The sequence below is a fragment of the Planococcus citri genome, chromosome 3 (assembly GCF_950023065.1).
Source record: "Planococcus citri chromosome 3, ihPlaCitr1.1, whole genome shotgun sequence".
NCBI lineage: Eukaryota > Metazoa > Arthropoda > Insecta > Hemiptera > Pseudococcidae > Planococcus > Planococcus citri.
In genome coordinates, this window is record NC_088679.1 from 37,101,388 (window position 1) to 37,128,444 (window position 27,057).

The window sequence follows — 27,057 nt, forward strand, 5'->3', positions numbered from 1 at the left end:
GAAAGTTTTACAGAATTTGATGATTTGCCATTGAAACAGTTAGGTCCGTGACCGGAAGAAAGCGTCTTGATTTTACAAGTAGGTATTTATTTTTCGTGAACTTTATCAACCTATGATAAAAAAATCAAGAGGTCATCGATTCCAATACCTGAATAAGAAGATGCCTCGAGTAAATGTAAAAAAGCATGCAAAAGATTTCAGATTTTGAGAATTTTTTCGATGTGATTTTTCCAAAAATTTACTTATGTATCGGTTAACTTTATAATTACTATCATCACCTACAATTAAGCTGACGCTCGCCCAGGCATAGGGGTGTCATTAATGTGTATGAGTTGCTGTGTAATGTTGAAATGAAATAAATTTGAATTTGAAATTTAACTCTCTTGAAAGAGCATGTTACCCAGATCCAAAAATCAAATTTTGTGCTCCCGAAATTAATTTTTCAATTTTTGTTGAATTTTTGAAAATGGTGAAAATAGCTTAAAATAACTTATCGGTAAGTATACCTTAATTTTCCACAAAACGAGTACCTACCTAGTACTTGCCTAAATATGGCGATAAAAATCTGAAATTGGGTCTGAAAATCGATTCCCTTCCAATCGTTTACCATCATTATCGAGCCAATCTGGAACCTCCAGCAATTTTTTTTTTTACAAGTTGAGGATCTAAATTTTTAGAAAATTTCATTAGGTACTCGAAGTTCTTTCGTTAGACGCGCTGTTTTTATCTTCGACAGCTGGAAGTTCATATTGAATAATACATACTCGTATAAATCGACGTTCATTTTTCATACTCTGTAAAAATGTGCCTTTGAGGAATGCCATGATTGGGGAAGTCAATTTCATGAGATAGAAGGAGTTTCGAGTACCTATGTAGGTACGTAATTTATTGTAAAAATTGGAAACATTGGATTTTTTTTGAAATTTGAGATGTCCTACTAGCAAAAAAATACACCTTTTCAACCTCTCACGGCCTCAGATTTGTAATTCACTTGCACTTATATTGATTCGGAATTTCGAACTCATCACAGGATTAAATTTTTAGCTGTCAAATTCGATTTACAACGTCTTCTGGAGAAATGTGAAGTTCTACTGAAGAAAAGTTAACTTTTGCCGAAGATTCCTGATCGACTCAAATATGGTGGAAATCAATTTGGGGGTCAATTTTCAGTCTATAAGTATAAACCAATTTTTATCTTGACATTTACTTAATGTGCTATCCCCCATTTCCAAACATTTGTCAAAAATCGAAAAATCAACTCCGAAATTTCTAAATTTGATTCTGTGGTTTATATGATATGTTTTTTCAGTGTCCAAATTTCAGCTCGATTAGAGTTGACGGGTTGCAAATGTTCCTTTGTTACTATGGATTTTAAAAATATTTTTTTTTTGGAATTCTTGAAAGCTTAAAAAGTTGTTAATCTGTTTACTGGTAATTACCTTGTACATACATACTTAACCAAGATTGAACTCTGTTTTACGAAGAATTTTTTTTTCAAAATATACTGTAAGTAGGTGGGTAGGTAGGTAGGTACCTAACCTAACTTCCCTAAACAAATAAACAATACGAGTACAGAGTACTTTTGGCGTCAGTCGGTCAAACTCACGTATTTTGATAAAGAACATGAAAATGTGTCGAATCATTTTTATCGCCAGTTATGAAAGTAAGTATATTAATGAAAAAATAGAAATTCCATAAATCATAATTCTCGACGGCGAATTCATATCTCATTCAACATTCCGAACGTAACAGAATCGAATGAGGATGACGTGAGAATTCTGGAAAAACAATCACGACTAAAGAGTCAAGTAAAAAAAATGAAAATAAAAACATTTTGGAAGAAAATAGAAATATATCGCAACCGCAGATATTCAACTTTTACACGCAAGCATCATTACACTATTATGTACGTCTACGTATGTAGGTACTTATTGTTTCAACCATGCAATGATGAAATGCTGCGTCTGACGAATTATATTGAATTAATAACTGGACATGCTCATCTTTTTTTCACTTATGTACCTATATCGCGAAATAGGTAGGAATGTATACCAATTAGATAAATTAACCAGAGTACCTAATATTTTTTATTATCAATTAAATTTAATTGAATATTGAAACATGATAGCTTTATTTTTGCTAAATATCGTTACGTAGCTTATATATGTACATAGACGAGAGATGATTTCCATTACGTAATGTCTAGTCGTTCTAATGATCAAGGCACGCGATTCCATTAGCAACAATTGTTCGACGTTCGTCACCGGCGATTGTCACCGTTTCACCGCGAAGAGCGGTGTAGGTACGTAGTAAAATGGAAAATCCAAAAATAAAATCTAAATTAAAAACCATACGAACACGAAGGTCGACGAAAAAGCTTTGATAAATTACGCCATGTACTCCATACATATACGTAGGTATACGAGGAAACTGAGCAAAATTTAATATTCGACTTTTATGTACCTACATCGAGGTAGATGGTGGATGGTGGCATAATTCAACGAACATGTACAATGTACATTTTCACTAAGTAAACACAGCTACTTAATACGAACTCATATATACGAGTATTACGCGTAAGTATAATATAAGGCAATGAACTTTAACAACAACAATATTTGCACAAGGTAAGACATGATTTGTTCATATAGGTAGTACACAGTCGTAGCATACGAGTATACCTACTGTTGTAGGTATTAGAGTTCAATATTTACGAAAATGGAGGAAATTTTCTTTTGAACAGGCATCGGCATTCGAAAACATTCTTATCTTCCTACAGAGTAAAGAAGAATGTCTTTATTTCTATATTTAGAGATTCTTTACTCCTTCACATGGGGGTCGACGTCCACACCATTAATCGTATTTTTCTTCTTTTTTTTTATGTAGGTATGCACGAAAGGGTGAAGGAAGCGAGTAGTATAACAAAACGATTTAATGATTAAACACGAAACTTTAGTCTAGATAGATTATCAATTTCGGTTAAACCCACGTTCGTTCTTAATTACCATATTACTGCTACATAGTACATAACATACAAGCTTCTGTCGTTCCCAAAATGTCACATGCAACCACAGCAAATCCCCAGACAGATTTTACTTCATTGACTTTTCTCAACGACACAGTTGTGTAATGTAGGTATCCGCAAACTAGGTGATTTTGCACACCTACATGTACGAGTAGGTACGGTATGGTGGAGGAAATAGGTTCATTTAAGCGATTACGTGTGTGTGAAGCCCCTCTTGTTGAATGGACTTGAGTTTCGATGAATAAACCCTTAAATAACCTGTCATTAGCTAACGGTCAAACACCATCGTAACGTTAACATCAAGAATTAAGATGGCATTCAAAAGGTTGGTACGTAAGGTAGCAAATAAGCTGTGATATAAGGACTGTTCTCACGACTGGCCATTTGTCATGTTTTTACTTTTAAGGAAGGCATCCCAAATGGGAGTAAGATATTCAAGCTAATATGAAGCAAAACATCGAAAAAACATTCAAAAATCCACCACTAGACCAAATTTTAGAAAGGTGCCTATAGTGTTTTATTATATTTTACTTTTTGTCGGAAAATTTTTGAAAAGTCACCATTTTTTAATACTTTACTTAATCAAAATCTCGAGGTATCGTATTTTTGACCTCTCAAATCGATTGATGGTGGTTTCAAGCCGTTCTGAAGATTCCAGCGAATTCCTGGAATTTCCATAGGGAAAAAATTCCAAAATCGATTTCTACCTGTTCAGAAGCCTACATTTCTTCACAGGTCAGTGACCTCAAGAGGCCCAACAGGCAGACATACGACCTTGAGAGCCAGATAGACAGGAAGACAGACGGCCTTGGAAGGCTGGACAGGTAGGTCAGTGACTTCGAGAGACCCGACGGACAGAAAAACGACCTTGAGAAGCCAGACAGGCGGGTCAATGATCTCAAGGGGCCAGCAGAAAGCCATGACAGGTGTACAGTCACCCATTTGGTATAATTTTGTGGAAATTTAAATTGTTAAAAATCTGCTGAAGGTTTCAAAGTATTTTTGATCTTGCATGAAAAGATGGTACATAATAAGCTAAAATTCTGCTTTCTAGCTCAATTTGGTAAAATTTTGATTTTTTTTTCATTTTTGGCTGAAGGTTTCTTGAAAATTTATCAAAAATTGAAAAAAAAATGCGCCTTAGCACCTGAAATTTTAGCTGGTGTATTTTTGCATGATGCTCTTGCGGTTTATAGCTTTGTCCAGTTCAAAAATTTTTATGTCAGATGAAGTGCTTAGGTACTTCCTTTGTAAGAATTTTCAATTATAAAAAATCTGACGTGGAAGTTTAAAAATAACTCAAAACGGTTCAAAACAATTTTCAATTAGTTTGGGGTCTCAAAAATAAGGCGCATCTCAAATTCTAGCTTTATGAGCCAATTTGGTTAAAATTTAGATTTTTTCCCATGTGTGGTGCAAATATTTTCCTAAATTCATCAAAAATCGAAAAAATTCACCTTAGTACCTAAAATTTTGACTAGTGATTTATTTTTGCATGCTCTTTCGATTTAGCTTTGTTCGATTCAAAAATTTTTCTGCCAGTTGAGATACTTGCCTTTCATGTAATCAATTTTTGAGTCTTACAGTTCAAAAGTTGTCCTAATTTCGTGTAGAAATCCACTCAAATCGGAAAATAATCTTGGATCTTGAATTATATTAATTGTACGTTACCTAGGTACTTACTCACGTTTCAGAAAAAAATTGCTATTTTGTATTCACTCGAATACCTACTCGTATTTTAGAAGACTATGCCTCGTGCCTTTCCCAAGCGATACGTAAGATATTTTCGGAAATTTTAATGTAATTTGAATGTTTGAGTGAATTTTTATACAGAGGAGTGATGATGCTTCATACTACGTAGGTAGGTTGTTTTCGTCAATTTTTTGGTTGATCACATATCGTTGTGATTGCTCGAGTACATTGACGTCAAAGGTACCGTACTCAGCTGCCAAATTCAGTGATGAAGTGTATTATTTGCACCCACTTTAATTTTATTAGGTACCTAAGCCTGTCTTATACATAACCACAATGATGACATAGGTTTTTTAAAACTTTTTTTTGGTTGTTTATACAATATACACCCATATTATTTACTGGTTACTGACGTGAGAAGTTGATACACGTGTAATTGCACGTGATATACACTGAGAGAAATTTTTTTAGTATAATTTATCATAATTTATAGTAAACGTGCTCCAGTATTGGCATTATAGTCGAAATTACTATAACTATAGTAAATTAAATACTATACGTATGGTAATATTTACTATACTATAGTATTTTTTATTATAATTATAGTATTTCATTTACTATAGTTATAGTAATTTCGACTATAATTCCAAAACTGGAGCACGTTTACTATAAATTTATTGTAATTTATACTATACATTTTTCTCAGTGTATGTTTTATTTCAGTTTTCTTTGTCATTTTGTTGTCTCCTTAAGCATGCATAAATGTTTTAGACGGCTAAGTACGTCTCTCTCATTATTTTGTTTAAGATAAAAGTCAAAAGCCCAGGAAAAAGGATTTCCAAATTGTTTGAGGCGGTTATCGTCCAATATCTGCTCATATTCTTTACAATGATCCCTTATGGTATAGGTAGGTACATCGCCTACTCTTTTTTTTAGAAATCACTTCCCGATCATTGATCACGTTTGAAAAAATCATAAAAAAACAAATTCGAGCGGCTTTAATTTTTTTTCAGTGAAGTTTTTCCATTTTTGAGCAAGTGATATTCTTCGTATTTACATTTGGGGTCAATTTTCCATCCATTTTTTTTTCTTTTTCAATAAAATTGTTTACAATATAATAATAAAAAATTAATCCAGGTGATATTACTTTTCATCAAACAAAAAAAGTTACCTATCTGACTGAATTGTTGCAAAACAAATGGAGAAAAAATTAAATCACCCACTGTTTAGAACTATTACCTTATTATTATTGACTTTATACATCCCAAAATTCAAATTTTTTTCAACATAGCTATAGGTATAACTTTTTTGGAATTCCACATTTTATCAACCCCTTAAAATTCTATTTTTACCCAATTCCACATTCACCGCGAAATTCTATCAGTTAAAAAGTACCTACCTTATTTTTGTGTTCGCGTAGCCTTCCTATACCTATAGCAGTGAAATATGAAAACAAACGAAGACGCCAGTCGCCAATTAATCTTTGGGTTTCAGCTGCATGTTAATTTATGGGCACAAAATTTCGCTGGCTAATCGTGGGTGTTCGGCGGTAAATGCTTTTCAAAATGATGGATGATTTCAAAACAGACGCAGAAATAATCTTCGCAATTATCTATCGCTGCATTCGTTTACATAGGTATCGACGCTTTCTTCGTGAATGAAATTCGCTCGTATTTCATTCAATATATTTACTGAATTCATTGTGTCTATCTCTCTTTACGTCGTCGTCGGAATACCTACCAATTTCTTCCTAAAGGAATCTGTATTCATTTATGTGCGTACGTCGCGCAATCAATCCAGTTTTTCTTCCCATCTGCTCTTTGATTTCTGGTAATAAAGCTGGATGTACTTGAGATGCTTTCGAATAGACGAAAAAAAATCCGATGTCTGAATTTTCAACATTCACGGTCATCAGATGAGTGAACTCTGTAACTATGTAGTGTCAATCACTGATGGGAATAAGTTCATTGTAACCAGTAGCCGTATCAGTATCGGCGTCGGTACATAAATAAACATTATACATTACATATAGAGGAAAAAAGTGCACCAGGCCGCCACGCCATAACCCTGAGGTATAAGATGAGGAAACCGGATTATTTTTTCTCTATACCGGTACATAGGTAGATAAATACGTCTGTACAACATCCTACTAGTTCGGACTTCCTATACAAAGATGTGGTTTTGTGAAAAAAAAAACAAAACAGATATTACGTCAAATCAAACGAGCTAAAAAAGAAGATGAAACAATAGGTACCGAGTAATATTTTGAAATTGAACCGAAGCTAGGTGCATTTTATGGAGAAAAATTACCTCAAGATAACATAATATTGAATTTCATAATGTAATAATTCGAACATTTGTAAATACGAGAGAAACTCCACGATGACGTCATATTCCATATGTAGGTGTTTGTAACGCATCATAAAACCTACAAATCCATATTATAACCATTTCAAAATCAGATTAAGGTTAAAGAAATTTTAAAGTATAATAATCCTTTAAAAATTGCGCTAGGTGGAAACATTATACTACGGTTATGAATTTCAGACCATACTTACGTATATCTTTCTCGTGATTCTGTTCTTATACTCGTATATCAACGATTCTAATACTTCATTTTACAACCGGTATAAAAATGATAAGTTGTTTTCGTCAATTACATAATTTTTATATAAAATTCGTCAATTTTTTACTCCATTTTTAACCAACACATAATAGATCTCTTTACACTCAAATTTCAATGAAAAGAATTGTGTTTTTTTTTTTCAAGTAGGTACCTACCAGTTTCAGAATTTTTTCGGCGATCATAAAAATCATAAAAAAGGATTTACTTATTTATTATCAGTTAATATTATATTGTCAATAACTTGTAATATGCTTCGAGAACGTAAAGCTTTTGAAAGATATACGTTACGACTTTACGAAACCTAAATACAGCTGAGTATATAAAAATTTCCCATCACTTGTACGTGTACCCCTGTAAAAAAAAAAGAGAAAAAAAAATCAAAAACGCTGAAAAATTACTCGATACGCGTCTGTCTGGTAAATAAAGGATAAAATCCCATCTTACGACCCCATATACGTTGTCACACCTCATTGAAAGTGGATTTTTTTAATGAGTAAATGGAAGAAAAAAGTGCGAAATGATGTTTACCTTATTTTGTCGAGGGAAGTGAAATTTATCAAAAGGCGACATTTTTCATAAGACTAAAAAAGTATTACATTATGAGATTTACTTACTCTTTCATTTTCTTCTTCTTTCATCAAAAGTGTAGCATGTTCAATTTTGCAAAAAAAAAAAAAAAAAAAAAAACTCCTTCGAAAAATTCAAAATCATGTCACGATAAGCTCCCTCTCTACTTGTTGTGTGCTTAGTCAAGGTTTCCTATTTTTCGCTTTATTAAATTCGAAATCATTCGAAAAATTTCATAAAGGGTGTAAAGCTTACGTATAATTCAGAATTTTCTGATTTTACTTACTTACTCTTTATGTTCTTATGGTGTAAAAATATGAAATCCCACACAATAGATCCTCCCTCCTTCGCATTCATCTTCAAGCGAGACGTATACCTACTCTTTAACCCAAGCTGTTTTTCACAGGAAATTAGAATGATAGAATAAGTATGAATTATCAGTTGAAATTTAAGATCTGTGGTTTCGGAAGGGAGAAGGAGGAAGGAAGGATGAAGTATACATATTTAAAATTTCCTTTTTCAGTTTCAAAAATTTTGGAATTGAATGAATGGAAACAATACTTCATTTTTACGGTGGTAATTTTCCTCAAATTTTGAGTGAGCAACTAATAAAAAGTTGTTCAAGATATTATTATGGGTGCCATTCTAATAAATAATACAAAGTTTAGCCTTTTGATACCTGAAAGTTATTTAATTCAAAGCTTATATTGGGGTTTTTGAAATTGATCTTCGAAGAAAAATTAAAACAAAGTAGGTATTGAAAATTAGGATCGTGTTGACGTTGAAATATGCCATTAAAATTTCATGTAGGTACCTATTTGGATAAAAATTGTCTTTTTAAAAATAAAATTTGCGGTTTTATGTCAGAATTTTCTTTTCAATTCCTTGAAAAAACAATCTGTATCTACTTACTAATTCAGAAACTTATTAAAAAATGCAATAAAAATAAATTTTTCAACTTGTGTCCCGAAATTAGTAAGTTTTTCTTAGTCTTTTTCAAAATGGTGGATCAAGTTGGGGAAGTAAGGGGAGAAAACTCAGTGGCAATAGGAGTCAAACTCGAAAAATGAATTAAATAATTGAACTCAACAGTCAACATCCCAAAATGTACCCAATTTCTTTCTTGGTTTAAAATTACAAACATCTACTTTAGAACTTTTGTGGAATTGAAAAAAAAATTAATTTTAAGTGAAACTTGACAAAAAAATGTCTTTCTTTCAATTTTAATTTTTTCTCCAGAAATTTTGAATATTTGCATAAACATTTTAAGCCCCTCCTCCACATATTATTCGTGTGTCGTGGAATAAGGTTTGCACTCTTATGATGATAATCTACTCTTAAAAAATTTGTGAATGTTCTTAAAAATTGTTTTTGTAGTCTTACATTAAAAATTCAGTGAAAATACATACTTTGGATCCCAACATTTTGTTTCTGCATTCAAATTCCAAAACAAAATTTTTTATCCGCCTCCTTTTATCCAAAATGAAAAATATTTTCCAATTTGAAATGGATAACATTTTAATACATTTTTTCCAAAAATAAAATATGACCAAGTTGTATTTTCAGTTTGTAAAATTTTGCTTCATTAGCTTGCATCAGTATAATATGTTTTACTTATGACTTTTTGCATGAAATAAAATTCATTTTCAACTTATAAATTTTTTGTAAAAATTAAAATTCAATCCTCCACTTGATCCTCGCATATGAAATTTTTCGTTGGATTATTCTCAAAAGTCAAAGAAAAAGTTTTAGCTATCAATTCAAGATTTCGAAAACCTTTTAGAATCTATTTAGAATCGATTCATTATAGTAAAACTTTATTTCCAAAAAAATACCTCATGCCTTTGCAAAAAAGAACCTTTCCAATCCTCATTGGGCAAACCTATCACATGTGTATCAGATTGCCTCATCTCAAACATGAAGGCAAGAAACAAACATCGAAACACTCGGTATAAAATTCATTTATATTCAACACCGGTGACTTTATAATTTCCAAAATCTTATACCACACACGAGGTATCACTTTAGACAATACGCTGGCAATATTTTTTAAGGTGACTCGAGCGGATTTTAGCAAACGTGCTTTAATTTTCTGAAACCATAAGTCGACGAAAAATGTATTTTCTGTGTTTCTCTTGTACGCTTTCGATGATAGCAAATTATCCAAGTTCAAAGGAAACCCGATGAATACGCGAGTGAAAATTTGCCAGCAAAACTGAATTAATAAATATTTCATCATACTTTCGTCACATATATATCTTAGACATACTACTGTAAGGTATTACCTACCTCATCTGGAATGATTTCTTTTTCATACTACAATGAGAATTGAAAATTATGCAAAATCAGTTTCGGAAACATTGAAACTTGAGAATTTGGTTAATCGTAGCTAGGTGTAGGTATATATGTTTCATGGTAATGATGTTCGTGTTCGCGGATCACGTAACAGTAATTTAAATATTGCAATCTTATCATAAAGTTACATAAATTGATCATGAGTATAGGTGCGAATCGAACAGTGGACAGTATCAAAGTAATATCGACAAAATCTCTAAACAAATGTCATAAAAAATACTCGTACGTTGCCAGCTCACAGCACTGGAGCCGAATTCCCATGTCAGAAATTCTTGTAGTAGATTAGGATAGCTACCTTTCTCATGGTCGGAAATTCGCGAAAAATTTAAATTACTGGGTAGGAGGAGGACGTAACCGGGTAGAAGCATCTTGAGGTATCAACCTACTTACTTAATTCATTTAGTTCCAGGTACTTGAGTTATTAGAAGTGCACCGCTATAAAAAAAACACACAATTTAAATCGACGTGAGTTATAAGCACGATATTGCATTACGTGGCGGGTACCTATCAGTTCACCTTGAGGTTTATTTTTTTAAAAGAAGTTGTGCCAAGAGCAGCTGGACATCTAATATCAATTCCAGTCTCCTGCTTTGATTTTTCTGAAGTATAATGCGAACTACTCCCAAAAAAACTGCTCGAATTATTCTCAAATGATTAACAGATCCAAAATTCTCTTCAAAGGTCACTTTACCTATTTTGGCAATTTTTTCCGAATCATTACTCGCATTCCATATTTAGGAGGAAAATTCGGCTAAAAAACACCAATTAGGGTAACTGGTCGTCTGGTCCTACTTATACAGACAAATTATACAATATATGCATGCTCCGACGAGTATACATATACGCGTATTATCAATGTAGGTATTTAATTAGGTAAACCAACTTGCATATTCACTGCTGCTGTGCTATGTAGTTCAAGTCTCTTCAAGGTGGCATCGTTGTTAACGATTTGAGTTCACGAACAAGCCTTCGATCCGTTAATCACGTTTGATCAATCGTTATTTCCAAAATCTCAAAAAAATGTACAAATATTTCGTAAGCTTTAGTACCTACTCGTACAGTCCTCGAAAGAGACATTTCTTTTATATCGTGAACAAATACCCTGACAAGGTGACTATAGAGACGCATTTGTAATACCACGCGCCAACATTCGACCTATTTTTACGAAAATGAAAAAAATTATCATTTCAGGGCAACAGGGCAACAATTTTTTTTTCATCCACTCGGATGGCTTTTGCCGGCGGCTAGGCGTATACAAGAGTGAGAGGGAATAAGCCGTCGCAAATTTTTTTTTGTTGGCGTTTACTTCGTTGGATTTTATTACTAAATGATAAATTTAGACGTTTAAAATTTTTGTTTGATTTGAATTTTAAAAATTGTACCCGCTCGGAGCGTCACTTATCTTGGTTTTGATTAATCCGGCATTTTAGTGACATTTTTCTCAAGCCAGCTAGGTGACACTAACATTTAAATTATAATACTGAATAAAGTGATGAAATACCTAATTTTGCAAAAGCAGCCAAGAAATGGCTTACCATATAAAAAAGTTTTCAAAATTGTAGATATTAAAAGTACATAATTTATAAAATAGTCAAAACTACGTATCACGGTGTAAAAATTGTTATACCATGTTTGCCTCCCCTCCTCCACAGAATATAAATTGTCCCTCTCCCAAAAAAAGTTCATCAGATTTCCTCAAGAACTTTTGAAAAAATAAGCCTATATTAATTGAGGGGAACACACTTCTAAATTTTTTTTTCAATTTTTCTTTCACAATTTTGAAGGGGGAGGGAAATAAAAAACGGTTCAAACTAATTTAAATAAGGGAGAGAGGTACGCTACAGTCATTGTTAACTTGATAGGTAGGTAGTTGATAAGATCATCTAGACCGACTTTTCATGATCGCTTATTGATTTTTCGATGGATATGAAATCTTCAAAAAATAGCCCTGAGAAAATTTTATACCTAACATTATGAAAAGAGAAATTAAATTTTGAAAATTTTCTTTTGATGACCTCGTTTTGTCACAAAGATTGTGCCCCTCCCAATTTAAAATTTACCAGTATACATTTTTTTCCAAAAAATTCAAGGTTGTGGTAATGAACTCTCATGATTCAAGCTGAATTTCGCACACCGAATTCCATTCTTTTAAATTTTGGCACTTTGAAATCCTATCTTGCATTTTCGTCCAAACTGAATGAGAATGAGTTTGAGGCGCCCTGAAGTCTCCAGTAAAAAAAAAATTATAGTTTTGTAAAACCCCATTAAAAATGACCCGGATGAAATTTTAGTTCGGCTTTCAAACTCAAATTAATTGTATGTACTTGCGACCGCATTTCCATCAATGTGAAAATAATTTCTCAACATTAAAAAAAACATGTGTTTCTGGGATTAAATCGAACTGGCAAATAATATGATTGTAATTTTTTTTTTTTTGGTCACAAATAAATGAATTTTGTTTTTCAATTTGGGCTTTGAAAATTCCGCCTCCTCAAGATTGGCATCCTATACGCAGCTGCTCCTACTGCGAGTATGAATGTGTCCCTGGAAAGGTGCACTTCCAAAAAATATGGCTTTGAAAAAAACTAGGTACCTATACCTACGCAACGCAATCTTTTTTCTACTAGATCTCAACAAAAATTTCAGAGGAATTCAATTTGACGTTAAAAAAAATAATTAGCGAGGACTGTACATTTTTAAATTAAAATCATGCGATGAATTTTAATTTCAATCGAATAGTTCAATTTTTTAATCAGTCGTTTAAGTAAGAAAATAGATAAATAACAGTTCGTTGAATGAAGCCATAACTTGTTTAGGTTTTTTTGTTTTCTCTTTAGATTTTCTTTCATTTTTAGAAATGAATTTCGCCATTTTTCTCCCCATAGTTTCAAATTAGTATCTTTATGTTTCAGTAAAAGAGTTTTTACATTTTATATCTTGATCGTTTTTGATAAATTACACTAGGCAACGGCATATTTGTTTTCGGATTGAAAATGGGCTTAATCGATAGTTTGGACCCTAAAACAAAAAACAGAGTGAGGTTTTTCAATTTGAGTTGTTTTTGTAGTCAGGAGAGATGATCAAAGTTGCAAAAATGGCCGTTTTTGCCTTATTTCACGAGTTTGTGGCGACATCAGTATCATGTTTCAAAAAAAAACCAAGGTCATATTCGGATTCTACGCACTTTTTTAAGTAAACATCTTTACCGGATTTTTGATTTTCGAACATTCAAGCGTATAAGGAAGATTTTTGTTTGAAACATATTTTAAAACTTGGAGCACGCAACGCTGACGTTACTCCACGACGTACTCGTGGCGCGGAACCGTGTTCGCGCGGGCGAGGCTCTCGTGCAGTAAAAATCTCGTGTTTTAAATGAAAATCTTCCGTATGCGCTTGAATGTTCGAAAATCAAAAATCCGGTAAAGATGTTTACTTAAAAAAGTGCGTAGAATCCGAATATGACCTTGGTTTTTTTTGAAACATAATACTGATGTCACCACAAACTCGTGAAATAGGGCAAAAACGGCCATTTTTGCAACTTTGATCATCTCTCCTGACCACAAAAACAACTCAAATTGAAAAATCCCACTCTGTTTTTTGTTTTAGGGTCTAAACTATCGATTAAGCCCATTTTCAACCCGAAAACAAAAAAAAGGTCAAAAATTGTTGCCTAGTGTTATTGTTTCATAAACGCATCAAAAATCAGAAAGGTTTGTACCACTTTTACTCTATGAAATGAGCTCATCACAAAAAAATCAAAATTCGAAAAATTCAATTTTTCAAATATTAAAAAAAGTTTAAATTTATTCAGTTGTCTTATTTTGACCTCTTTCTGACGTATTTCATGAAAAAGTTGATAAAAATTACACTCATAGCAAAAAAAAATAAAATTCGTTTATTTTTTTGAATCCTTTCGAATTTTGATTTTTTTGTGATGAGTTTATTTCATCGAGTGAAAGGGGGGTTTTCCACTTTTTCAACGGATACGTAAAAACAGGGGTCAAATGGGGCCAACTTCACCAATCGAAACTTTTTTTCGTGTTTTAAACGCATTTTCCCGCAAACTTTCAATTTTTTTAAATCGACTTTACGAAATAATGCCATCTCAATTTTTAAAAATGTTGTTCAGCGTGAAAAGTTGTCCGTAATATGTTTTTTTCAGAATTTTTGAGAGTCGGAACAATATTAAAACTACGTTTTGAAACTTTTCGAGCTAATTTTTTGTACGAAAAAACGTGGCAACACTGATTTTTATGATATCACCAAAAAGCCTTTCAAAACCCCTAACTACTGGAAAAGTTCCATTTTTGTAGATATCGCAGTTATCGAGTAGGTAATCCACTGCTGAAATGAATGATATTTCAAGTTCATTAAAAACTTTGCACCCCCTAGCAGTTTCGACATTCTCAGTCGATCGGTGATAGTATTCGAAAGGTCCTGAAATCTACAACGAATTTTCGGATTTTCTGGTTTTTGAAAGAAACCCTAGTGGGGTGAGTATAGGGAGTAAATGAAATTCAGCATCTATAAATTCGGATTCGCCATCTTTGTTAATTAATCGATCGATTTGAGCGCATGTTTTCAACTTTTTTTTTTTTTGCTCAGTGGGTTCATATCCAAAATTTTCTCTAGTGATAATTTTTGAGAAAAAAGAAGAAAAAAAATGATGAAAAATTCAGCACAAATGCATACAAGGTGAAATTTGATTTGTAGGTACCTACTCTATTTTCGACCATCCGAGTCGATTGACGATGGTTTTAAAATTTCGAATCGCTTTATAACCTCCAGCAGATTTTGATTTTTTTCCCATTTTGTTCAAAAATACCTAATCACTGTGGGAAATTTTGGATCTCAACCGGTACCAGAAGATTTTGAAAATACGTGCATAAAGCGATCGAATGGGTCACAGAAATAACCTTACGAAAAAATACCATTCACGTTGGGTGAATTTTCATCCATCAACCCTGAAACGAAATTTCCAACCAAGCTATACATATAACTCTTCGAGAAAAACTTGCGCTGAAATCACGCAATAGAATCATTACCGCAATGATACCTGATTGAAACACCCCCACACAATATTTGAACTTGCAGATACGTACGAGTAAGTATAAGCAGAAGTACCTACCTCATACCTATTACATAAGCAAGCAACGCAAGCAACAAATACACATATCTACAAGTATCCAGTCCAGTGCCATGTTACACGCTGGGCATACAATTCAACCGACGTTTCAACATAGTCATCTAAACACGATTAAAAAAAAACTACGACCGGACTATTTTTTAAATACATTCAATTAGTCTTTAGTAAACGGAAACAAGCATACGGATCGAGCAAGTTCCTTGAGAGGTTCACGGACGCAAAACGCCTATGGCAAGGCGCTTCGAACCTACGTCCGTTTATTAAATAATGGGGTTTTTGCTATACTTACTTTTTTTATTACCCAATTGCAATAAGTTTCGATCAAATATTTTAAGTACATTTGATATCGATTACGCGCCATCTTCCTGGTTCGGATCGCCTCACCTACCTATAAAGTCTTTTATTTTCTATGATTGTTCCAGTAGATTTTTTTTCCATCTACTGGGTGCAGCAAAAATGGTACGCTTATTAGTGAGGAGTGAGGATATTTCGTTTATGTATACGAGACGGTCATACCCGCGAGTATTATGCAATAAGCATATAAATCTTCATCGCGATTGCATCTCTATCTCGTATAATACGTCTTATACTTATAAATGCTGCTGGAATCGTCTAGAGAATACGCATTTTTTTCCTCTCTTGGAACTTGAACCATTTCAAGGGCTTTCACTTGATCCTACGAAGAGCAAAAATAAAAAAAGATGTGTACGAGGTAGAATTGAAATTGCGATTGGTAATAAAATTCTAAGCGAGGTTATTCGTGCGAAAAGGGATGTCGTTAATGTGATGCGATTTTACAACAAAATACAAATCGTCGAGTTTACCATACTTACCTATACCTACCTGTAAAGCTAATTAAAACGTATGAAAATGCATGTCCCGATATTGTAGTTAAGGTAGATCTGCCTACTCTTTGGTTTATCTAATATTACCACAATGAATTTGTGTACACCAGCAAACGCCCATGATTAATGAGCAATCCGGGAGGTTAATGTTATGGACATTTTGGCAACGTCATCGCAAGGTAAAGGTTAAGGTAAAACCATTACAACTCGTATTTACTTCCTTTATCCAGGAAAATTTCTACGAATCAACGTTCGCTATTTTAGAAGCTTCAAATATTAGTACAATATCAAAACAACATCACATTACCTACTTCGTTGGTTTGGTACAGAAATTACGCGTCATTTCAGGAATTTCATTTTTATACGGAGCAATTTTCTTGCCTTCGTGGAGCTCAGTGGATTGTTGTAAAGGTTCACCGCCAATTGATCCAATTCTTTTAAAACACCAAAACGTAAAAATGAATGGTCCTTAAACTGATGCAGGTATTTACATTTTAGGCGAATTTGTATTTGCGTTTTATTTTCTCAAAAATGTGTTTGTGTGCTTTTTTATGGTAGGTACCTAAAGCAATGATTTTAAAGTGCCCAAAGTAGGTATTTCCGGCGTTTATATTTTTAGGCGGATTTTTTGTTTGTAAAAATCGACTATTGTGGTGGATTCGAATTCAAAATTAAGCTAAGCTGAATAAAACTACATATCTATAATCTTGGCCACCAGTGTAAATTTTAGAGGGTTTTTTGAATTATTTATATCCATATATCCATACTTTATAAGATCACTGGTTTCCAAAATGGCGAGGTTCAACTTTTTGAACAAAAATTATGAAACATAAAAAAATGTAACGATTTATGGTTCAAATTCAGGACAATTTTAGGCGTGAAAAATAGTGAGAAAAATCTGTTTTTTGCATTTTTGATCTTCTAGTACTAAACAAATTTTGAAAAGAATATACGAGTACCTACGTATTATGCAGATAAAAGTCAGTGGATTTTGGCCAAATTCCGCAGAAACTTTCCTTTAGAGTTGAAAGTTACCCACAAAAAAATTTAGTTCCTGAAAATTTGAAAAAATTTGGTCAAAAACTATCAAAGATGAAAATTTTTAACAAAGATGTCAATTTTAGCTCCTTTTAGTCCAAGAGCTATACCTACTGTGATTGCACCGAAATAACTGAAAGCTGCAGGGACTGATCTCAAAAGTTAGTATACATACCTCTATTTTAAAAGCACTTGGTCTGCCAATCCGCAGCTGCTGCTTTAATGCTCAGCGAAAGCTCAAAAATTCACAATTTTTCTGAACTTTCAGCCGAGAAAACTGATGGCTCAAATTGATGCCAAATAATAGCATTTTTCGCGCTGAATCCGAATATGTAGGTCTGCTGACCCTAAAGTTCTGCCAAACCCCCGCCAGACTGGTTCAAAGGGGGGTCAAATTTCGCAAATTTCATCTTTTTGGGCTAAATTCGCATAGAAAGCTATAAAACCGTTTTAAAAATTATTTTCAAGCAGTTTAACGAAATGCTCTATGGGTAAGATGATTTTTAGGCGCCGAAATTTTTCAAAATTTTCATTTTGGGGGGGGGGAGGGGTATGCGAGGAGTATCAATAAATTCACCAAATATGGCCTTGTGATACATCAAAATAAATATGTTTTTTAGGGCATAGAATTCAATTATGACAATGTTTTTCACATTTGAGGGTAAGGGGGGAGGGGCTGGTACCTACCTGAAATTCGCAAAATCTACTCCCTCTTTGAACTAGTCTGGCGGGGCTTTGGCAGCACTTTAGGGTCGGCAGACCTACATATTCGGATTCAGCGTGAAAAATTCTATAATTTGGCACCTATTTGAGCCATCAGTTTTCTCGGCCAAAAGTTCAGAAATATTATGAACTTTTGAGCTTTCGCTGAGTTTTAAAGCAGCAGCTGCGGGTCGGGAGACCGAGTGATGTAAAAATATTGCCATAATTGAATTCTGGGACCCGAAAAACATATATTTTGATGTATCACAAGGCCATATTTGGTGAACTTATTGACACCCCCCTTATGCCCCACCCCCCAAAAATGAAAAACTTGAAAAATTGTGGTGCCTAAAAATCATCTTACCCATAGAGCATTTCGTTAAACTGCTTGAAAATAATTTTTAAACCGGTTTTATAGCTTTTTATGCGAATTTAGCCCAAATAGATGAAATTTGCGAAATTTGACCCCCCTTTGAACCAGTCTGGCGGGAGTTTAGCAGCACTTTAGGGTCGGCAGACCTACATATTCGGATTCAGCGCGAAAAATTCTATAATTTGGCATTAATTTGAGCCATCCGTTTTCTCGGCTGAAAGTTCAGAAAAATTGTGAACTTTTGAGCTTTCACTGAGCTTTAAAGCAGCAGCTGCGGATTGGCAGAGCAGACCAAGTGCTCTTAAAATAGGGGTATGTATGTATACTAACTTTCGAGACCAGTCCCAGTTTTCAGTTATTTCGGTACAATCACAGTAGGTATAGCTCTTGGACTAGGTATTTTAAACGATCTGAAAATTTTATCGAGGAGGCTTTTGGACCCCAAGTACCATCTTTCACTTGTCAATTCCAAGATCTCAACCGGGGGTGATTCACCCCCTAAACCTGGCCATGTTCTTTAGGAAAAGACAAAAAATGTATATTTATTCAGCTTCAGCCGAACTTCCCTTACAATTAGAATCAGAAAAATGTTCGTCCGTTTCCAGTCCAATTTTTATTTGGCTTCTTCGGCTCCAGCCTAGTTTCTCACTCAGTTCGATCTTAGCTTTTTTGATTAGCTTCAGCTGAGCCTTGTCTCAGTTCTTGCCTAGCATTCGCTTATCAAGTACCTATTTAAATCAATTTGCTGAGCTTCTGCTTAACTTTCGCTTGGAGCTAGAAAATCGTTTACCTGTTTCAAGCCCTACAAGAATCGACTCACTCGAACTTACTTTTTTTTTATTCACTTTTGTTTTAATCTTCAAGAACGGAATTAGAGTTGGGTATCTTTTCATAGTTTAAAAAAATCAAAGGTGTTCGTTCTATGCATTTTATGTTCCTTTTTGGTAATTTTTTCAGGCAGATGATCAGAACAAAAGTTGATACAAAGTACCTACTTGAGGAAAAATTCGGCACCTCAACAGCGTCTTGTCAGCTTCACTTTCATTGTTTGTTGTTACCTGCTATTTTGTTCGTGTATCTTGAACACGTTTAAGCTCTACACCTCTTTGGACATTTTCCTTAGGCATTGAAAATCTTTTCTTGAAATTTTTATAGTAATTAATAGCTCGAGTAATACTGCTTTAATATAAATTAAGATTATTGTTTGCGAAAGAAAGCGAAAATAATTTATTAAAAATAGCCCGCTTCAAAACAACGAAAGGTATAATGAAGAAAGCTTGTAAGCCTGTGCAAGGTAAACACATTTACCTACTGAAACAACACCAATGAACGCATCCGAGCATAGAAATGCTTGTATTTTAAAGAAATACGTCATACACTCGCAGACGATATTAATTTCCAACAGTTTTTGCTTTTCTTTCGTTTTCTAACAGTTCTTCAATCGCTGTCTTTACCATACATTGTGCCGAGCCACCTACGTAGGTAGGTAATGAATATTTCGAAAAGTAAACCGATTGGAAAAATCCACGTGTATTTGGCGAATGGATCGTTTATTCCAAGTCCGCAATGACGTTTTCCGTTCAAATGTGCCGGCCGATTCTACATATTACGTTATAGTAGAATAACGAAGAATACATACCTATTTTGGCATTTTTTTTTCACAGTCGAATACTTTCTTTCGATCCTTTCTCGAACATATGAAGATCATAATGACGTAGCTTAATATGTTTTATATGTACCTGAGTAAATCTCAAATGAAGTATGAAAAAATGAAAATACCGCATAGTTACTTACGTCAATATTGTGTAAAATGGTTGTTTTTCAAGGAGTAGGTACAAATCCAAAACACGTACCAGATAAAGATGGGATTTGCAAGACAACAAAGATACCATCACGTTACCTAGCTGCTATTTGCTATGTACCTACTTAACGTATTTTAACCGTTCAAAAAAGTACATCTCAGTATCCAAACCATCTATTTTTTTGGACTGTACTCCACTTTTTTCCTGATACTTGTCTACAAAATATTATAAAAAGTGCATTACCATGTTTCTCCTTCTTCGAAGGAAACATTAGACGCGTGAACCTCGAGAGACGAAAAAATTGACAACGATTCTTAAACCGTGACCTACATCGAATGAATATCACCATCACGTAAAATGTTTAGGTATTCGTATGTTGCAGTCGTTTAAAATATCTATTTCACAAATCTCCTCGCGAGAAAAATTCTCTCTCGTTGGATTTTTCTTATCAAAATGAAAAATGTTCATTTTGGACGAAATTAAATACCTCGGTCTTCGTATATATTATATCACTTTCGAATTCATTGCATTTTTTCTACGTCTTCTTACCTAGGTAGGTACTTTGATTTTTCTGCGGAAAATTCTTCTTTGATTTTCGAGTCGATTTTGGATTTCAGGAATTTTTACTCTGAGATGAAAAGCAGCTATAGGTAGAGCAAACGGTAGGGAGTGAAAGAATTTATATTTCTTCCTCTCTCGCACTGTCATATATCTCGACGAAGAAGTTTTAATTATATTTTCAATGAAAGTTCTCCCTCTGCTTCTTATAGTAGGTATAGACGCGGTTTCATCCAATATATACTCTAGAAAAATTCATAAAGCAGGTGATTAAAAAATTAATAAATTTCTAATTCATTGCGAAGAGGTCAAATAATCTACAGGCGTACCTGGAATCAAATTTCTCAAGGTCTTAAAACAAACACCACCTGAAGAAATACTGCAAAACAACTACTTTTTACGAGGGTTAACTCCCTCTTAGATGAATAAAACTAATCGAATGGCAGCCAAGATATTTGGGCGAAATATAGCTCGTTTCAATGAAGGTTAATTCAATTCCAGTACCTATATCTTCTTACGTTATAAACTTACTGCCTGACATAAATGATATATAAGAGGGGGAGAGGGGTAGGTAGAACTTCAGAAATGCCAATTTTTAAATGAGTCAGACAGTCAAAGGGAAGGGCATGGCCAAAATATTGGAATAAAAAAAATTATTTAGAAAAAAAGTTCGATGACTGACGAAGATATTCATAAAAAATAAAAATATTAGGTAATCATCCATGTCAACAAACATCTCTCCTTCCACCCTCAAAAATATCCTCGAAATTAAGGTGAATCTATAGATTTTCAAACATTCGCAACTTCAATATGAAAATCCCGAAAAAAACTTCCATACTCGAAACCAAAAATTGAAAAAAAATGCTTACTTATCTAGGAATTTTCTCAAATCTAAACATAGTAACGAATTTCTGATTGAAAACTTGCCCGCCTTTTTTTTTCTTATTCATATAGGGAGTTATTCTGATACTTGAGGACTATTGGAATTTGGAAGCCTATATTTTGTCAAAAGCTGTCTAGCAAATTTCAGTTTTGGGTTCCAAAAAGTTCATAAACAACTTGTGCTTGTTTTTTTCCATCTCCCCTCCCCCTATTTTCAAAAAGTGAGTGACAGAAAGAAAACCAAGTAGCTAAACCTAAAAAATGAGTACATTACCCACATATTCGAACACTGTGAGCTCGAATTAATGAAAATCTACATAACCATAACCATCCCACCATATTTTCTTTAATTTTCAGGACTGTTTTTCAAATTGGTGTAAGAGCCTCTGCATTCGAATTTTTTTTTGAATTTGAATCAAAATTTCAGGGCTCCTAGAGACAGCGTCATATTTTAAAAATAAGTTTGAGGGATTAAACAATAAAGCAATAAACGGTTTTTACTTAGAAGAGAACTTTAATTGAACTAAAAGTTTGACTCACTGAAAAGTACATACGTTCATTCGCCCCTCAGAACCAAATTTTGAGTTACAGAAAACGATTTTTCAATCTTTGGTGATTTTTTTAAATTACATTTTCTGCAAAAATAGTAAATCTCAAAATGAAAATCAGAAATTCGGTTTGTACATATATTCAAGTCGACCTCCCTTCTTGAATCGCATTCGATCATTTTCGAGCAAAAGTGGAATCTTCGACAAAATTTGACTTTTCAAATTTCTCAGAACGCATTGTTGTTATCATTATCAACTTCATCGCAAGCTGAAAATTTGATACTGTCATTATTTCGGTGTTGCGAATCGTTTAGGGCAGGTGATTTGCAAATCCAAGGTAACGGATTGAGAAGTAGGTATATTTTTAAAAATTGAAAATCTCAATTTTTAAAACAGTCCAAAACCGTACATTTTATGTTTGCGATCGATTTGAAGGGCCGACACCTGGGAGGATTTTGTCAAAATTTGGTACATATTTTCAACTCTCAAGACATGAACCATCAAAAAGTTTGGCTGCATCGCAACAACCTCACCTGCCGACTCTGTCGCTACAACATTAGGTACTGAAGGGTTCGGGCAAAAAAAAAAATGGCAGTGTAATGAACCATCAAAATGAACTACCTACCTACCTACATATTACTTGATATATTTTTTATAAAAAAAATTATGACAAATATAAATTTCCAGTTAATGTATGTATTAGATGCTGCAACTCCCTTCACCACCATCATGCATCATATTCATATATGAAAAAATTCTTACACGACTAGCAAATTCTCAGAAAAAATACATTTTTAGCGTAGGCATATCTCCCGGATCGAAACACGGAAATTAAAAATATCTCCAAAGGGTACGAAAAAAAAGGTTATCCACCGTAATTTAATTATACGCCCATATTTCTGGAATAACAAGAAGCGTCTAATTAGAGCAAGAAAAATTCAACCTCAGTCGGATTGTAAGTAATAACCCCTTAAAAAGCGGTGTTAAACGAACGATCATACAAATGGTATTATTGAACTATGCGAATAAATCATTAATTGAACCGTTTTACCGATGAAAAAAAATAAGACAATTTTGTAAAGTGTAAAAAATATACACCCATGCTGACTCAGTAGACGAGTAAAAACTAATACAGGAAGATAACCGAATGTCTAAATCATATAGCAAATCTGCATCAAGGTGAAATATTCTCTCATATGCGAAATGAACACTGTGTAGAGTTCACACAAGGTGTCCTACATGTGTATCTAATTATGTACGCTATCTCGTCTTATTAAACTAGTGAATGTGTACAGGTAGCTAGGTACACATAATGTTAATGTACCACCTAAGGACGAGTAAGTACGCTACACATCAGAGAAACGAATCAAAATTGTAATTGATTTATGACGAGCCGAAACTGAAAATATTGCAATGTCACTGCCACCAAAATTATGTCCGTAAACGTAATTCGTCAATACGAGTGTGTAAAATTATTTCAAGCGAATTGAGCCAATATCATAACGGGGTTTAGGTATATTTATGCAGACCTATTGCCAGATAGGTACCTACGAGTTCATCGTTTATTTAATATAATTTTGATAATATACTTCTACAGAGACAGGCAGATATAATACAAATTTATTAATAAAACATACATTTTGAACAAACTGAAAACGACAACTTATGGAATTAGTGAAAGAGCACATGAGCGCAGAGTTACATAACGAGCGTTTTAAAACACCATTAGATAGGTACTTGGTTGAACTTGAATTATTTTAACATTAAAATTGAAAGCCATGTACACATCGACACGACTAACTAGTAAGCTAGTCGTCGCATTGTTGTGAAAACTTATTACCTAGTGTTTATTTCGTGACCAGAATTACCCTGGAAAGAAGACAACTTGTATCTTAACATTTTCAGTGTCATCAATGAAAAACTTAATACGGGAAATACTCCTTTCAATAGTTTCAATGAAACAAAAATCATGTTTGCAGATTACATTTTATTATTTGTAGGTACCTACATAGGTACAGGTAGGTATATCGTATAAAATAAACATCTTATCGACAGCATTGTCATTAAATGAATTTCGTACCTAATTTATTTAATATCGAATGCAGCCATACTATATAAACAAACAAGAAGCTATGAAAATGTCAAGTAATTTTGAATTTTCCGTGCACTTGTTGCAGTATCAAACTACCACCTATACGTATAAGCGTGTAGTAAAAATCTAACTCGAATTTGCTTTAATTGAGGAGAATTTTGTCCTTCGAGTGACTTAATTGGTTTGGTCCATAAATAGAAAAGGAAATCATACATAACTAACGGATATCGGTAGTAGGTAGAGGTACCTAGGTACGGAAAAAACTGAAATCATTTTTGTTTACTCATTTCGGTACCTATAGGAAGGGAGAAATTTGAATTTGAACTCGTATAAAATCTTTAAACTGGAAAAAGAACAAATGAATGGGTAGGTACTAGGTATGGGTTGATAGGTAGGTAGTTTGTTACTTGATTTACTAAAGTATCTCGTTTTATTAGCAAAAGCAGCTCTATGTTTTTGTGTTGTTCGGTTGCATTTTCAAAAGGAAAACATACTGTGCAATGTACTTTGCAATGCATTACGTGGCATTGTTATTTTATAATGAATTAAGATGCACTTTTATGTTTCGCGACCAAAATAAACACCAAGGTTAGGTATCTATCAATTCGTTTAATTGCATTATTACGTGTAAAAAGTACTAAAATAAGAAAAAAAACGGACGAGGAAAGTTTTTAACAACGTATTTTGATTCGTTCAACATTAGGAGGCGGTATCGCATTTTTTTAAAATTAATTTCCAGTGAAAAAAACTTCATGAAATTAAGGTTAAAAGGATTGAACATGCTGATGATTCATGCAAATTAAAATGTTTAAGATCCATTTTTGATGAATTGTTTTCCAAAGGATTTTTCAATAGTTTTTTTTGGACTAGGTATGTTTTTCACTTTTTATCATTCAAAAATACGTCTTTAGTATTATTATATAAACACAAAGATGGATTTGCAAAAAAAAAAACAACATAATTATTCTGGATTTTGACGAAAATTGGTGAAAAAATTCACGCAGACTACCAAGAAAGATTTTGAGGCCCATATAGCCGTTTAGAGCACTGAATTAAGGGCCTCAAAGACAGTAAAATTTTTGAAAAAACGTATTTTTTGCCACTCTTGGGTATATATATATAACCTATACCATTCCTCGGGCAGTTCGGACACCCCCCGAAAAATATGCATTTGAGTTTCTGTACAGTTTATAAGAACCTAATCTTTTTCGATCTACCAATCTTCAAGTGCTAAAGTAAAGGAATAAAAAAAGTTATCGATTTTTGAAGTCAATGCGTTGGGGAGGTTAGAAACTCAAATCACAACTTCTTAAGGGGGAGGGGGTGATCGAAGTATTATATAAGTTATACTGCCCAAAAGTGGCAAAAATCACGATTTTCTCAAAAATAATCCTACTTTGAGGACCCCCCGGCACAGCTTCAGGGCACTCAAAATTTTTCTGAGTAGTCTCCCGCTTGAAGTATGTGAACTTCCTCACCAATTTTCGTCAAAATTCAGGATATATATTTTATTTGATTCCACCCTAATAAGTGCTCACCTACCAACAAAAAAAAGATTTTTAAAATTAGGTACATTCCTACTTTTTCATTTTTGATAATAATTATTTTGATACTCAGGAGGGAGTGAGGTTGGAGGTGAGCATCGAATGATGTTTTTTTCGATATTGTTAAACTTTGGGCAGCTATTCTTATAATTCCTGAATTTCAAATACATCCATTAAAATACTTCAGGAATGATTTGTTTTTATGCTGAAAAAAATCAAATAGTTTGAAGGTAGGTAGTAGGTATACTATACATGATATGTATATTGGGGTAGATCGAGAAAACCAACTTTGAATTTCTACCAAACAATTCAAAGAGAGTGAGAGAGAATTCATAAATCCTTAAAGTAGGCGCATTAAAAATACAACAAAAAAACTAGTTTTTTGCAATTTCGCTCCATATAATTTTGTAAGTATATAAGTAGGTAGGTATATCTATGGGAAATCGTAATCTCCCTCCCCCTCACTCGAAAAGACGCAATTTCGCAATTTGAGTTTTCAAACCTTTTTAATTCAAAGAGATCCAAATCTGACACCACCTTCAGGGCGGCAATAATGCATTGAATAAAAACTCGCAAATCACGAAAAAAATTCGAATTCAAAAAAATGAAAAAATGTTATTTTTGACTCAACAATTTTATTTAGAGGGTTCTTCTCTGAAGCAAAAATACAAGTAGATTGAATTGTTGAATTGAAAACTGAGTTTTTTTCATTTTTTAAACCATTATTTTCATGGTCTGCAACGTCTTTTCAACGGGTGTTTTCCAACGTGAATTGGAAGGTATCGAATTTGAATCTCATTCGTATCAAGGAATTTCAGAAACTTCAATCAGATTTTTTTAAACAACGTGCAATTTTCTGCTCAAAGTATGGGGTGAAATTGCAAAATGATTTTTTTTTAATTTTCAAAATGATACTACATATTTTTGGGACCCATAACTTCACACCTTTTTTTACTTATTCCGTTATTGGTTTCAATTTTTTTGGCGCACTTTAAACTTACAATAGTCTCTTCGTAGGCCAAAATATAAAATATAATGAGCCTACTTTGGTGACCCATAAATCCACCCCCGTTTGACTTGGAGGTCTTCAATTTGTTTGAAGCACTCTCTACTCGAAGTAGACCTCCTTTGTAAATTTAGTAAAAATCTAAATCATAATGACCGTACTTTAGGGACCCATAAGTGCGCCCTTCTTTTACCCAGAGGTTTCAAATTTTGTGAAAATTTACTTTGAAAACTGAATAGTTTTCTGAAAAATCAAA

General features: G+C 33.4%; 1 long non-coding RNA gene across 2 annotated transcripts in view; it reads left to right on the forward strand.

Moving 5' to 3' along the window:
* LOC135839277 (uncharacterized) overlaps positions 1 to 27,057 on the forward strand; it is a 31,485-nt gene that overhangs the window by 3,400 nt on the left and 1,028 nt on the right. The window lies entirely within an intron of this gene.